This window comes from Eurosta solidaginis, chromosome 1 (assembly GCF_040869045.1).
Source record: "Eurosta solidaginis isolate ZX-2024a chromosome 1, ASM4086904v1, whole genome shotgun sequence".
Classification (NCBI taxonomy): domain Eukaryota; kingdom Metazoa; phylum Arthropoda; class Insecta; order Diptera; family Tephritidae; genus Eurosta; species Eurosta solidaginis.
In genome coordinates this window covers 24,542,397-24,559,757 of record NC_090319.1, presented here as the reverse complement: position 1 = coordinate 24,559,757, position 17,361 = coordinate 24,542,397, and the positions used below count along the sequence as shown (strand labels likewise).

Genomic DNA, 17,361 nt, shown 5'->3' with positions numbered 1-17,361 from the left:
CGAAAAGTACATTTAAAACAAATTTAAAAAAAAAAAAGATCCCAAACGGTCAATTTTTGAAAAAGTTATAGGATTTTGAAAACAAAAACGGTGTTTTTTTAAAAATTCATAACTTTTTTTGAGTTGGATGAAAAAATTCTGAAAAACGTCTTTCGTAAGCTAGAAAAAGAAGAAAAACTTTCAGCCAATTCTAAAGGGGTCGGGTTCAAAATTGGTCGAAATGGGATGGAATACCCCATATATATAATCTCTTTTATAAAAAGTCATATATACTATTTCCCTTTTTCGCTCTTATTTGGAATCCAAATCTATAAATAAAGTTTTGATTGTAAAGATGGAGATTCAGGCTATTAGCGAGGTTTGGTCGTAGTGCTTTTGTTTGGCTATATTTTATTAAAATAATTTGTTAAAAATAAACAAATAAATTTATTTGTACTATGGCATTATTGTGAATATTTGCACGGCATTACCGGCAGTTGTTACCATGCGCCAGATGGCAGCGCAAGCTGTAAGTTTTAATTGATTGATAAAACAGCTGATTTCTGTTGATATTTGATAAGAGACTTTTATATCGGTTGCGCAAGATGCGCACGGCTTCCGCTCGTACCGTATAGTTCATCAGGTCTGCCACTAAGCATGAGAGTTCTCTTACCCATTGTAGCAGGGGAAATCCCCGTCTATATACAATATATGTATGCCCATTGAACATTCGCATGTCATTGGGGATCGCCATCTCTCTGCTACACGTGACAAAATAAAGGCCTTGAGAAATATCACACCCTTGCCCTTAAGCAAGGGCGTCCTGCCGCACACGGCATACTTTAGGGTAAACACGCCACACACTGCAGACTTGTGGGTATACTTTTTCTCAACATCCGCCACACTGTAAACTAAATAAATACATAAATAAATGTAAGGCGCCATAACTTCCGATTTGCGTCGTACCCCTTTTTAATTTTTCCTACAAATTGGCGGGAGGGACCCACTTGTTTTATGCCGACTCCGAACGGCATCTGCAAAGCAGATGAGTTTCCACTGAGAGCTTTTCATGGCAGAAATACACTAGGAGTGCTTGCCAAACACTGCCGAGGGGCGACCCCGCTTAGAAAAATTTTCTTCTAATTGAAAAAAACTTGTTTCTAAAATTTTGATGTTGCTTTGCCCGGGGCGTGAACCCATATCTTCGGTGTGAATGGCGGAGCATGCTACCATCACACCACGGCAGCCGCTGGTGGTCCTTAATAAAGCAATGTGCTTGCTGTTTTTATTTAATTTATTTTTTCAATTTCTAATGTGGCCTCTATGTGAACTTTTTCATGTATGTACATATGTAATTGTTGGCGAGCTTTGTTGTTGGGAAAGGGTTAAGCAATTATCCTGCACAATGTGTGTTTGTCAATTTACACCTGTTCTTAATTGATACGATTTGTAAAATTTGATACTATTCATTTGAATCAATTTTCAAATAGTGTTTTTTATGTTAGCAGAAGTATATTTAAATTAATGATAACAAAACCGAAACCGTTGTTGTGACTCATATATATAAACGAAAATCCCGAAATTAAGTATGTCAAAATAATCTGACTTTAAACATAAAAAAAATATGTACATATGTCACACTATCTGTACATCACCAGATGAAGTAAGGATTGATTAAGAGGGTATCACATATATCCTACTTAATGCCTATTGAGCTTTTGTCAGCATTCCTTGACTTCGACAGTGAGTTCTACGAACCGTCTGCATAACATACACATCCTGAAGGATTCTGCAGAGGAAACTTGCTAATAAACGCCATCATAACACCATCGGCATGTCAGCCAAATATGGAAACAGTGGAATTGAGATTCTGAAGTCGTTTCGGTTGGTTTAAAGCAACCTCGTTACCCTAACAGTGTGTTCTTGGACTTTTCTAAGAGGATCACCCAAAGCTTGGAGCGCGCTTTTATTCCAGTTTTCGTCTTGATTTTTTTTTAAAATAACGTTCCCTACAAATTGCTGGGACGGGACCTATTTAAATGTTTTATGCCCACTCCGAACGGCAGCTGCAAGGCAGAAAAATTTCCACAGAGAAGCGTCACATGGCAGAAATACACTCGGAGTTTTTGGCAAACAACTGCCGAGGAATGTTTTGAATTAAAAACTTTTTTTAAATTTTTGATATTTCCATGTCCGAAACAAAAACTCTGGACCTTCGGTGTAGTAGAATGAGCACTATATTACCACACCACGGCATCCTTGGGGTATCAACCAAAACTTTTTATACAGACTTTGTCGACTTGTTTATGGTTATGCATTTCAGAGCGACCTCTGATTATCTCATCAGTTATCTTGATTCCACAAAAGATAAATATTTAAATGCGCTAAGGATATCAACGAGGTCCGAAATATTCGTATTCTCCCTTGCTCTTCTATTCGCCTAAAGAAAGACCTCTCACCGTTAAAGCGGTTGCGATATCGTAGGAAAGCTTTTGTAAGCGTGAGCGTGCCCGTTAATAGTATAGGGATCGACGTCATTGGCTGCCGTTACCTCACTGAATTCACTGATTACACGCTTTCCTCGATATCCAATTCCCACTCATTGTCCTGAGTGTCTGCAGACGGTATGAAGTTCGGCTAAGCACACGTCCCAGAGACAGAGCAGGCGAAGTTCACTTGGATAGCTTGAAGGTCCGTTGTGGTATCACCGAAAATAACGGTAACGTAAGCTGTAGTTATTTTGAGAATCGTTGCGTCGAAACTATATAGTTTCGAATGAGAACAGTCTCAATCATGGATAAATTCTCGATCAAGCATAAAGTAACTCGATGATTCCACCTCCATACAGCTGCAGCAGGATGGCGGTTTTCAGATATTGAGACAAATCGCATGAATTTCCATTGGACAGTGTCCTGTAAAAACCCCAATGACTTTTTGATAGATGATTCTTAGTGAATCCAATCATTTCGGCAGAACTCCTGCCATCTACTTTCGTTCAGAATGATCTTGCTACCTATGCAGGAGGAGACCACAGCTAGCCAGCAGAATCCCGAAATCTCTACAGCCATCTTCATCCGGTTCAATTTACCTGATGCGAGATAAAAGATCTGTTAGACAGTTGCCCAAGATATCACTAAAGTTTAAAGTTTACTAAGTAGAGATGAAAAATTTATACATATTTTTGTATTTTTCAAGTATACGCGATCTATCGTAACTGATATGAGTTCTTACTTTTCTTTTTCCTTGTTTTGTAAGTTTTTTTCTTAAGCAGAAGCAGAATACTAAAATGGAAGGTAAATACAGTCACTTAATACGTAAAAGGTCAATTCGCAGTAATAGCATGTGACACGTATTGGCGGGATGTAGTAATTAAGTTTGTACGATGATGTTAGTTTTTTCCATTATGCGTAATTATACTCAGTTGTGTTAAACAAACAAGGTAACAAGGCGCCGAAATCGATTAGTTTGTGGGTAAGTTTCAACAATTCCGAAAGTGAAAAAGAAATGAGTTATGATAGGGAACGGTAGAAGATAAAGAAGAAGGGAAAGAAATGATAAGGCGCGAAGAGAAAGATATGAATAAGGAATGTGAAAGGAACGAGGTAATTGTTACGGACCTTTTAACGAAAACTTTTCAGACGAAATTGTTGTTGAGAGTGAAATTTGGTAACTATTTGGGACAAATTACCACTTTATTTGTATAACTGTAGTATCCAATTTTAGCAGATATATCGGTCAAATTTAGCTTCGCAACACTTTCGGACTATTTCGGAGTTATATCGCGTCCTCTTCAGGGTAATTTTTTAAATATTTTGGGTCTATCTTAGAAGAATTGCACAATGGTTTTCGGGAGTATTTATGCATCATTTCGGAATTGCTTTCACGATGATTTCCACACTATTTTGGCATAGTATAGAATCTGTTCGGTAACCAATTCGGGATTGATGTATATTGGAACGATTTTCCGTCATCCCTTGTCAAATTTGGCTTTGAGACAAACCGGTTTCGGCGTTGTGCCATCATCAGTGTCGATTTTCGTTCTCTGGTTTGTTTCAGAACCAAATTTGACAAGGGATGACGGAAAATCGTTCCAATATACATCATTTATCCACCCTGTCGGAAAATCAACAAAACAAGATAAGTCAGTTCGGGATTATTTCTTTACCATTTTGAGGTCATTTCAGGATTATGTCTATGTCATTTCGGGACACTCTGGGGACCAGTTTGTGAACCTGTTGTGATAACTCTCGGATCATTTCGGAAATATTTTTGGATGATTTGCGGTTTTAAGGATGTCCGAAAATAATTATTTAAGGATAGTTTTTTTTCAAGATACCTTTAAATTTATATATTTATAATTTAAAGAACGTTTCACGATTGTTTTAAGATGAGCATAGAAGGACTATTTCCGTACCATTCCCGATTGTTAACAAGTTCATTTCAAGTTTGTTTTAAAAATAATTTCGGAATTGGTTCGGTAACATAGTCTACTCGACCTAGACCAGTGGTGTACAAAGCCTGCAGAGCCTCGAATAGAATTCAGCTTTGATCATAGAATTCACTCAAGAGATATTTACTGCTTGAAGTACAAGTCATTGTAAAAGTCTACAAGTAGGATATGTAGCAGCACACACATACACAGCCACGCTCACCTGATAAAATGCTTGTTCTAGTTCGTTTTTTTTTTGTGGATGCTATCTTGCGCTTAATGTACTTCTTAGGTCCAAGAAAAGTGTAGTAGCTGCTAACGAAAACTACGAAACATTTTTATCGTAAAATTACAAAGAAATATCCTTATTTAGTTTCAATATCCATATGTTTTGGACAATTTTAATTAACAAATTGTGATAATTTATTACCGGGGACGATTGCTAAAACACGACCAAAACCATCGGGGGAGGTATTAATAGACGCGTTTTTGCCTCGCTTGCAATAACTCGAATACCTTTTCGCCTTGGACTATTGACAACAGGACAAAACGCGTCTTTTCATTTCTCTTTCCACATTTTTGGGCAGGTTTTTGCAGTCGACCTCGGTTTCAAGCTGTTTTTCACGGAGAACTTTTGAACGGGTAGAAAAACTTAGCACCCGTGTTTGTATTCTTAATACTGGCATAACTGCGCGTCCTCACATACCCCAATTCAAGACTTTTGTATAATTTTCTGTAGGATCACACTTGTTTTATCCACAATGCTCTGAAGTCCACCACGGATCATACTACAGGTTAACAAGTAGGATTTATTTATTTCTTTCTCTTTCTAATACACTGCCGCTTGACACTGACCGAAGTGTCAAACTAGCGTGAAACCTGCGTCGAACATGCCACGGACATAAGCCAATAACATTTTTGAATAGCACGGACCAAGGCGGAACGATACAAGGTGGCAGCATGGGACAGCTGATTATAAACTTTTTTATTTGATTTGATACATCAACTTCAGAGGCATTTTTTGACATTTGTCCATCGAATTTACAAAAACAAAGTATATGGAATTTTTATTTATGTTTGTAGGTATGTCACCATGGTGCCACCTTGTATCCTTCCGCCATGGCACGGACACAACTAATTTTTTGATATTTAGTTAATTTTCTCAAATCTATAGCAAACATAACCACAATGGAGCGTAATCGATATAGACTTCTCAAATCCTTTTCAACTTGTATTTGAGTTAAAAATTTAAGTTTGAGAAGTGTTGGAGAAAACTATTCGCCTCAAATTATAATGTGTTCATAAATTCCAATTATTATTATTAGTATTATATTCCTAGATAGAATTGAACATCTATTCGACAATCGCAAAAGTTAAAACTAATACCATAGCCATCCAAAAGCACAACTTATCGCTCCTAGTCGGAGCATAGGGCGGAGACCAACGCTCTCAAGCGATTTCTATCAGTCGCTAAACGTCTTATTTCATTCCAGGTGACGGTGGAAGAGCTCCCATTGAAAATCGCACACATCCAAGTTTGTCGAGGACGTCCCCTGCGCCGGCTTCAGACACTTGTTTATAAACGTTTGCAGTCGTCGGTTAATGCGGTCAGAGACAAGCCAGGTTCCGGATTCGTATAACAGAACTGATTTCACGCTGGTGTTAAAAATCCTCAGTTTTGTTTTCATCGACAGTATGCGAGAGCGCCATACTCGGCCTAACTTGTGGAATGCAGTTCGTGCCTTACAGATCCTTGCAGATACATCCGATTCTGTGCCGCCATCTTTAGTAATTTGGCTACCAAGGTAGCAGAATTTTTCAACATCCTCAATGACGGTAATGCTGCCATTTGATAAATTCCAATTATATTGTTTATAATTAAGAGAGCACATGTCCACATTTGGGAAAATATGACTTTTTTGTTGTGATGCATATTTTTTTTATCAAAACCTATTTTTTATCGAAGCGCTACAAATCCACGATTATCGTATAAGAATTTATAGCAAACGAATTTTGCGATTACTTTGAAATTCGCTCATTTCATGACCGTTTTTATTTGTCTGCTGAACAATTTGAAAATGTAGATATGTGACCTTTTAACCCTCCGATTAGCGGTGAATAAATTCAACACATCTTAGCGTTGTCGTCCGGCCAGACGAAATTTTACACTTTGAACTTTATCCACATATATTTGAATTTATATTTAAATTTTGAAGAAAACTCGTCACACACTGTGATAAGTTTGAATTTTTATTGATAAATTTTGAAATTAATTCAATCTACGAGGTTTTATAGGCTTAAAAATACGTTCGTCTGGCCAGACGACAACGCTAAAATGTATGTCACATTTGACAATCACTTTTGGTACAAAAAACAGATAAAATAAAAACAAAAAAATATCGATTTCGGAATTATTATAAAGACCGCCTCTAAACTTAAAAAGTCAATAAAGCTTTTCATGATCGGGTGGGTAGCAGTAAAGTTATTCACGAAAATAAAGTCTTTCCGTCTGGCCAGACGCCACAAACTGTCAGAGGGTTAAAAAAAAATTACCAATTGTAATTTTAGATTTTCCATTTTTTAAACATTTTTGCTTATTGGGTTGTACAAACGAATGCAAACAGTCACATATGCACCTACTCTGTGCGCATGAATATTTTAGCATACTGTAAGTTTTTTTCAAGAGCAACTAGAGTCCACACAAACGTGTTTTTAATTTGTATACCCGCTTTGTATACTTCGCTCAGCTAACGATTATTTGCAATGATATGCGCCGAAAGTTGCAAAAGGCTCGAATATTGTAAAATAAGTTTTCCTTTTAGAAATAAATGTTGGTATTCTGAAAAGCAACTTTTCGCAAAGCTATGAGGATTGTAAAGACCATACATGGTTTGAAAATACACTAAGAGCTATTCCTTATCAACAATTGGGAAGCAAGCACTAAATGAATGTCGATAGATTGCTGTACCGTTGGCTCTGAGTGTACCAAATGACGATGTCAGCACGATATAAAGCATGCTGTTCTAATTTTCCTAGCGAAATCCACTTCTTTGAAGTTAGGAGCCAAAAAGAGCCAAAGTGATGCTGCTGTGAGCCATACAGAGCCATTGCATGCGCATCCATTCTTAAACCTTTGGTAACTATATTGTTAACGCCCGCAACTGGGTATATTATGTTAGGTTTCTACTTATTTGTAGCATACGCGCATTTTCAGAGGAGCTCGTTAATTTGTGTAAAACTCTCTAACACCTTTTGCATGAGTATTTTAGTTTTTTTTATAGCATTTGTTGCTGTTGTTATGTTACATTTATTTTTTTTTAATGTTCTAAGTGCATTGACGAATATCTGAGGATCCGCGATAGCGGGGGCAGTTTAATTTGTTGTCTATTAGGCAATGGTAACCTTCTTTCCAACTGTCGATTCAATGTTCGTCGAACAGCAGCCTGCAAAAAAGTTGATGGTGTGGTTGGGCTCATTATTATCGCTGGGCCAGCGTTTTTACTTTTAGAGGGACTCGTTCCTGCTAAACTAACAAGCATCTGACGTTGAGTAACACCACCAACTCCGTAAAGGTTGGGAAAAAGCTCTATGAGCCCTCCCAGCGACTACCTTTCGTGCTATTTCTTTAACCTAATGCTGGAGAAGAAAATTTTAGCAGCAAAGCCAAAACGTGATGGTACAATTACTGGCGTAGGCTGATGACACTGTGAGTTCTGCCTTCTCTGGATTAGATAAACCAACAAGTGTGTCTTGCGGTAAAAAAAGGACAAAACGTACTACTCGCTCTCATACAAGAAACAAATGGTGGATATGCGCCTTGTCATTGTTGACGGATATAAGTTTTAGACTGCGAAAGATTTCGTTTCTTTGGGAACAATAATTAACAGCAAAAACATTGTTGCTTGGCAATAAAACGGAGAATAACTCTTGCAAACAAGCGCTGCTTTAGACAATTATTAAAAAGTAAAGTACTCTAACGACGAACAAAAACCACGCTCTACAAGTCGCCCAACACATGGCTCGCAATAATGAACAGTGTCAAGTGAAGATAACATTGCTCTGGTAGTGCTCGAGAGAAAAGTTCTATGGAAACTTTATGATCATGTCCGTGTTGCCAACGGAGAGTAACAAAGGAGGTAAATTGATGAGCAGTGCGAGCTTTACGCAGATATGCATTGGATCTCAATGCGGTCTTATAGCTTGATGCATCTTTTTTGCTTAAACCCGTTCATGGAAAATGCGCATTTTTCGGGTGCTGGAGATGTCGATTAGCCTCAAAATAATAGAGAAGTTTCGTCGTGGTGGCTGAAATTTATGACTATGAGGCCAAATATTCATTTCTTCGCACCCTGGCGTTTCAGTCGCCAAGAACGACTTTTATATGAAGGCAAAGTCAAGGCTCGTAAGTGTGCTCCAGACGCTCGTAAATTGCGTCCATATCCTTCTCGTCTTTTCCTAAAGAATTAAGTCCTTATTCGGATAGTGGAGAAACGTTCGTGCACATGCGTGAGTGACAGTATTTGGCGACGAGTTGTTTCTTGGCAACGAATACCACACCGAAACTGCGCTTATACGCATGATCACTTCATATGCTTCATTGGTGTTACTAACATCTTTCTTTCATTGCACCTTTTGAAAAGCGGCGACGTCAGCTCTCGCCTTCACGGAGATATCAACCAGCCAGGTAGTGGAAACATCTCCCATTAAGTGGTCGGAGTTTCCAGATTTATTCCCGAAAATTGGAGAACTTAAATATACCAAACAAGTTTTGTCTTTTCCTCCGAGACTCCTTCGTAGTTTTTTTGGAATATGGTTTTATGTGGCCGGCTCCAAACTCTCTGTGTGGTGAATGATGAACTAAACAATTTTGACTTATTTTGTTTTGTTGATTTTCCGACAGGGTGGATAAATGATGTATATTGGAACGATTTTCCGTCATCCCTTGTCAAATTTGGTTTGGAGACAAACCGGTTTCGGCGTTCTGCCATCATCAGTGTCTATTTTTCTTCTCGTGTAACGATCTGCTGGAACTAAGACAGACCCCTGCTTGCAGCCGTCTCTCATGGCAATGGAATCATTCAGCTAGCCCAAACATCGATTAGTATGAGAAGTCTTGCTAGGCGGTCTGAATACCAAGCTAATGTTTGGTTTGGTCCTTCCCACGTAAATGGCAATCAGTAGCTTATTCTACTTGCACTGACTTCTACATACGATTTCATCGTCCAGTCCCACGTACATTGAAGCGAAATAACACATATACATAGATACGAAAATATGACAAAACCTACGTAGGAAAAAATCTATGCACCACCTGCCCCACCTAACTCTACTTTGTTCTGTTGCCAAATGCACATGTTGATAGGGGTGCTTCTTGGACCGCAGTGCCCGCCAGCGACATCTAGGGCTTTTATTCGTTGCACTTTGTTTATGTCTGTGTAAAAGCATATGCCATTTTGTCTCGAAACCGGTCATGATTCGGAGCAATACATCAGGGCAGGTATGATCAAAGACTTATGGGACGTGGGTTTAGGTCATCGAAAGTGTACTGAAATTTTCAGCTACACGCTCAGTCTAAAGTAGCACGTGATGTGGTGTCGATACTACAGTGTTCTATTCAAAATTTTCAGCACTTATCAAATTAATAAATGTATTTAATGGCACCGTGAAAGTAGGAAAAACCTCGCTCTCATAGTTTTGAACTTAGTGATTCAGAAAAGAGCTTTCGTCACCACATAAATATCCCACAATCTTAATCTTATAACTTCATCGCGCACATTTTTACGTAAAACATAGCTGTAAAATATTATATTTTTCTAACAATGCGATTAGCTAACTTCTTAATATGAATCTAATAAGAAAGGACTAAATCAGCTGACGACCGGATGGATGTCTGCTTTTAAATGATAAAGCAATTTACTGCAACTTTTTGCTTGGGAAGAGTTATTTTATGAGCGACTCGCTGTCTTAAGTGAGGATGCCTTAAGATTTTGTTGTTGCTGCAGTCTTCATCCAGACAGCAGATGTATCCTAAAGCTAGCACAGGTAATATTAAATGAAATCACCGTTAATATTAGCTAAGTCAGCGCCATAACTTATCATCCTTTACCAACACATACATACCTACTTACATCAGTCATATCTACACCTACGCAAGCTTTAAACCGGCAAAAGCTGCGTATACGCTTTTGCTTTTTGCTCAGTTTTACTGTATTGTTATACTCAGCTGAGCAGAGCTCACAGAGTATATAAATTTTGTTCGCATAACAGTACCCCGTAACGGCATAAACTAATCGAGATAGATATAGACTTCTATATATCAAAATGATGTGGGCGAAAAAAGAAATTCATTTAGCCATGTCCATCCGTCCGTCCGTCTGCCCGTAAACACGATAACTTGAGTAAATTTTGAGGTATCTTAATGAAATTTGGTATCTCAGACCGCTATTTCAAATGAACGAGATCGGACTATAATCACGCCCACTTTTTCGATATCGAAAATTTCGAAAAACCGAAAAAGTGCGATAATTCATTACCAAAGAGGATAAAGCGTTGAAACTTGGTAGGCTGGTTGACTTTATGACGAAAAATAGAAAACTACTAAAATTTTGGACAATGGGCGTGGCACCGTCCACTTTTAAAAGAAGGTAATTTAAAGGTTTTGCCAGCTGTAATTTGGCAGTCGTTGAAGATATCATGATGAAATTTGGCAAGAACGTTACACCTATTACTATATGTTTGCTAAATAAAAATTAACAAAATCGGATGACGAGCACGCCCACTTAAAAAAAAGATTTATAAAAGTCAAAATTTATCAAAAAATTTAATATCCTTACAGTATATAAATGAATTATGTCAAAATTCAACACCAGTAACGATATGGTGCAACAAAATACAAAAATAAATGAAAATTTCAAAATAGGCGTGGCTCCGCCCTTTTTCATTTAATTTGTCTAGAATACTTTTAATGCCATAAGTCGAACAAAAATTTACCAATCCTTGTGAAATTTCGTAAGGGCCATAGCTTCAAAGACGATATCTGTTTTCTGTGAAAATGGGCGAAATCGGCCAAAGCCACGCCCAGTTTTTATACACAGTCGACCGTCTTCCGCTCGGCCGTTAACACGATAACTTGATCAGAAATCGATATATCTTAACTAAACTTAGTTCACGTACTTATCTGAACTCCCTTTATGGTGGTATTAAAAATTGGCAGTCCGAATATGACCACGCCCACTTCTTCGATATCGAAAATTTCGAAAAATAAAAAAAAAAAATGCCATAATTCTATACCAAATAGGAAAAAAGGGATGAAACATGATGATTGGATTGGTTTTTTGACGCAAAATATAACTTTAGAAAAAACTTTGTAAAATGGGTGTGACGCCTACCATACCATAAGTAGAAGAAAATGAAAAAGTTCTGCAAGGCGAAATCAAAAGCGCTTGGAATCATGGCAGGAATACTGTTCGTGGTATTACATATATAAATAAATTAGGGGTACCCGGTAGGTGATGTTCTGGTTACCTTGGTCCACCTTTTTATCGATATCTGGAAAACGCCTTCACGTATACAACTAAGGGCCAGTTCCTTTTAAAACCCTCCTTAATATCTTTAATTTGATACCCATATCGTACAAATACATTCTAGAGTCACCCCTGGTCCATCTCTATGGCGATATCTCGAAAAGGCGTCCACCTATAGCACTATAGATTACTCCCTTTTAAAATATGCTTTAATGCCTTCCATTTGATACCCATGTCATACAAACACATTTCAGGGTTACCCTAGGTTCATTTACCTACATGGTGATTTTCCCTTATTTTGTCTCAAAAGCTCTCAGCTGAGTATGAAATGTTTGGTTACACCCGAACTTAGCCTTTCTTACTTGTTTTTGTCTGCGTTGTTGTTGAAATGTACGATGATTGTTGTGAAATGCAACAGGTAAAGAGCAAGAAATTTATATGTAAATTAAAGTGTGAAATACGGAGTACAAATTTTTATTTTAATTGATACAAAATGAGAAACGTACTTAAAGGAGCAATGACATTAAAAAATCGCAGCTGTTAGTTATCAAATAAGCTTTCAGACGTAGAACTTTTAATTTGATAATTTATGATAGAAATGAGGGAAAATTTGGAAGATCCAGACGTTATAAGGAACCACGTGATAGATGGCCAACACAACTCTAGCATCTTAGACGAACGCAGTTTTTGGTGTAGGTGTGGTGGTAGCATTCTCTGCCTTCCAAACCGAAGATCCTGGGTTCAACTCCCGCACAAAGCAAGGTTAAAAAATTTAGGAAAACGATTTTCAAGTAGAAAAAGTTTCTCTAAGCGGTGTCGCCCGTCGGCAGTGATGTGGCAAGCATTCCCAGTGTATTTCTGTAATGAAAAGTTTTTCGGTGAAAACTAATTTGCTTTGCCAATGCCGTTCAACATAAGACATGGGACCTACATCCAGCCAAGTTGTAGGAAACATTTTAAAGGGAGCACGACGCAACTAAGAAAATAATCTCGGCCTAGATTCTCTTCGAAAGTATATCACGCCTTGTATCGGACTACCATCATCTATCAGATAGTTTTATCGTCGAGAAGCTGATCACGCCACAGCTTATGAATTTCGATTCACACAACTATTTCAGTAATGGCATTCTTCTACATAACGATATAATCGAGAATTGAGTGTAGATTTCCTCCCCACTCCATACTACAACTGAGATCTATATCAGATTAACGGCTTGTAGAACTTTTAAATTTTCTTCTGCAAATTGTGGGCGATGCCATGCCCATTTTCCAAAACTTTACTAAACTTATATTTTGCATTGTGAAGGCTACTCTCATATATAGCCCCTTCACATTATCGATATTTGGTAATGAATTATTGCATTTTTTCCATTTTTTAATATTGATTTTTTTTAAGTAGGCACCACGCCCACAGATATCCAAATTTCCACAAGGTCAACCACCGTCCCAAACTTTAACATGATATCTTATATCGATTTTGATTTAGGACTTGGAAAAATTTTAAATTTTCGTCTTCTTAATGTGGGCGGTGTCACGCCCATTTTCCAAAATCTTACCAAATTTATATTTTTTGTCATATACCAAGTTTCATCACTTTATCAGTCTTTGGTCATGAACTAAAAGGGCATGATTATCTTTTTAGTACCAACATATTGTGGGTCCACAAAAGTCAGTGCATAAAATTTTCACAGGCCAGATGATAAGCTAACTATCTCATGTTTTGACAAACGGTTTTTTACAAGAAAACCAGAAAGGACATATCCGCTGTTTCTCAGCTTCATAATTTAGACTTATAATAGGCCACAGTGTGATGGATTGAGAATTTACTTCCGCAAATGTAAACTAGATAGGGGCGACTCTGCCATTCAGAACTACTAGCGCTCAATTGGTCAGCTAGTGAGGTCACAAATAGCTACACACACATGTTTATAGCCATAGCGAATAAAAGATACAGAAGAATGAGTAATAAATGAGCAACTATTTGAGAAGGCTGTTCATGAAAAGTCTAGACCCTGTGACGAGGCAGCTGATATAAGCAGCGCAGTCCAAATGATAATGAATTAGTTTGATTTTAGCTTGTAAGTGAAGTACGCGAATACTAAAATTGTGAAGTTTTATATATTTATTCGACAAGTTCAGTGATTTGAACGATATCAGAAGGTAAGAATAATTGAGAATTGTTAAAATTCTTCACAATATCATAACGCTTCCCACAGATGTTGCGAAAAGGCATCTGTGACTTGTGGCATGTTTGAAATTAAAATATTTATTTCCAGATTTTCAACAGTGAACTATAAACTTTTTAGTTTTGCTTTAAGTCCAGAAGTGTTTACAAGCTTCTATTTTTTATAAAATTTTAAACATTTTGAGATTATAGAGGTTTTTAATTCAGTACAAAAAAGTTGAAAAATCGTTTAATCTCTTAAGCAACTCTGCTTAAAGTTATCTGTCGCCCAATTTTACCAAACTAGCACGTTATTAATCTTTTCTCTAATGAACTATAAATGCGACTTTGCAATTACTTATACTAATGAGCTAATTTGTATGAAATACAATGAGAAACTGTCAACTACATCTTTTTCGCGGGCTCTTGATGGGAAAGTCGCTTAAGACGTTGAGGAAAGCTTTAAATACCTCATGTCAGTTAAATGAGTAATGATGGCAATGACACTTTTGCCTGCCACATAATAAGTCAATGATCATTTTCTAATGAAAACAAGCAACAACAAAAGCTAAACCTTGAAAGTTTTTCACAGGAATTTTCATAGATAGAAACGTTTTCTTATACACAATACGTAACAACATACATACATACGTATTAGGGCCCTTAAAAATATTCCAACGATTCGATTAATCGGGTATTCTATTATTCGATTTTTGATTTTTGTACGATTTTTAATCGAATTTCACTATTCGAATAGTTGATTTATTTAGATTATTCGAATAATGGCAGCTCAATGATTATTCAATTTTCAAAATCGAACTTCGATTTTTATTAAGTATATATACAAAAAAGTTCCACCATGCATGTACCAAATATTCCTTTTTTTTAATTTGGTCGATTAGTATATATTAAAATCTGGGAATGGTATGCCTCAAAAATTATGCCCCCAAGTAAAATTTTCCGAACTTTACAATTCCTGTGAGAAAAACATAAGTAAGCATACACAACTTTCGGGTAAAATTAATGTTATGATAAGATACTGAAAAAGAGGTGCGATCTTTTTTACAATTTTCGGGAACCTATTTGTGGTCATCACAAATATCTTTAGCCTTAAAATATGTTCGTGTAGAAACATGAGTTGGTCCATTCCTGCATTACCGTGGAGTATAATGGTAAGTACTCCAGTGGACCACATGATCCAACGATTTTTGCAGGGTAAGAGTCCAATAAATATTTCGTGATGCTTTTAGGATAATTGCAACACTACTTCGTATTCATTTCGGGATTGTTATAAGGAACCTAGAAGATAAATTTTTGAAAATTTTGTGATAATTTCTCTTTATTGTTTCAAGGTGGATTTCAGGATGATTTGGTATAGTCCTAGGTTTGATTTCAGAACTATTTAAAACTACTTCCATATTATTTATAAATAGTTTAGAAACTTCCACACCATAATTTTCAGAGTATTTCCGCATCATGTTGGTATTGTTTTGGGACTATATCAGAAGAATTCATGTTTTTCGACCATTTCGATATCATTTCCCGATTCTCCTCGGAAGGATTATTTTGAGCATATTTTTTTGGAACTACATATTTTTCTTGACCATATCGACATCACCTTAGGACTATTAATTCTCGAAAATATTCTGAGGATATTTCGGATTCATTTCTCTACCATCTCGCTATAATTTCGGTATAACCTTCGGATGATTTTGAGATTGTTTTCGGGATAGGTGCGGGATAATTTCGGGAAGTATTAAAAGAATGTTTTCGGCACCGTTTCTACATTGTGTTCGAGCGATATCGAAGGGAATGAAGTCGCAGATGAGATGGCTAGGAAAGGTTCCGATTTGGACGAAAGCGAGGTGGACAGCTTCGTCCGACCGCCGCTGGGTTACCTTCTGGGGAGAATCGAGGAATATGAGAGCAGGGCAATGGGCTCTTAGTGGACCAACAGGGTTGACTGCGAAGTCTCAAGGTCCATATGGCCATGCTTGGATAGGAAAGGCACCAGATTCCTTCTCAAACTGAACATATCCGCGGTGAGGGTACTTACGGGTGTCATCACAGGTCATTGTGCTATCGCACCAATGCTCTGACGGTGGCGAATATCAACAAGCTCCCTCTGCAGAAACTGTCAGGATGAGGAGGAAGAGGAGTCGATCTACCACTTTCTCTGCTCATGTACGGGGTTTAAAGAAGAAGGCTCAGATTTCTGGATGCACGGTTCTTCGACATCCTGGTAGAGGTTGGGGAGATGGACGTATCGCTCCTACTTGGGTTCATCAGGGAAAGCAAGTGGTTCGTTGAGGACCACTCGGAGGTAACGAGGTTAAACGAATGTGCGCTCACCCTGCACTTACTGAGGGCACTAAAAATGGACAAAAATGTCTCTGAGTGGAAGTGTGGGTAATACCCACGCACGCCCTCTTAACCTAACCTAACGTTAATTCTTTCACTGTAACTACGTCTAGACAAATAAGAGTAGGTATATAAACCACAAAATAAATGTATTAACTAATAAAAAACATGCAAAACGCGATTGCCTCCGAAGAAATTTTAGGTTTAGTTTTTCTTCGAATTTATGACGTGCTACTTTTTAGTTTTTCAACCAATTGGGACGAAACCTTTATGTTCAACGCCGACTTTGAACAGCATCTGCAAGGCAGATGAGCTTTACTGAGAAGCTTCTCATGCCAGAAATACATTAGGAGTGCTTACCAAATTACTGTCGAGGGGCGACCCCGTTTAGAAAACTTTTCTAATAGAAAAACCTTGTTTCTAATATTTTGATGTACTATGCCCGCGATGTGAACCCAGGATCTTCGGTGTGGTAGACGGAGCATGCTACTACCACACCACGACGGCCGCCAGTAAATAATAAAAATTGACAAAAAAACTGTATTGATTTAAGTGAAGGCCCCGGCGAGATTCGAACTCACGATCTCCTGTTTACTAGACAGGCGCTTTAACCAACTAAGCCACGGCGCCATGTTTTCATATCTTGCTAAATGTTTCGAAAGTATATTTGCTGCTAAGAAAGACAAAAATAGATGACATAAAATTGGATTAGAATGCTAGGATCTTTAGATAGTGCTTATTTATAGATACATATGCATGTACATGAGCATCCTATGTGACTGTGTGCGTACACTTGAGTGGCTATAAATAACAGCGCCAAAAAGAATTTCAAAAAATTGGGTAAAACAGCTGTCCAAACAGCACTCAATGAAATTTCAAATCCTATTTACTTCACTCAAGGTTAC

General features: G+C 37.5%; 1 non-coding gene across 1 annotated transcript; it reads right to left on the bottom strand.

The window, feature by feature from the left end:
• Positions 1 to 17,012: 17,012 nt before the first annotated feature.
• Positions 17,013 to 17,086, bottom strand: TRNAT-AGU (transfer RNA threonine (anticodon AGU)). Its single transcript has one exon. It is a non-coding gene; the product is annotated as a tRNA-Thr (tRNA).
• Between the last annotated feature and the right edge of the window lie 275 nt (positions 17,087 to 17,361).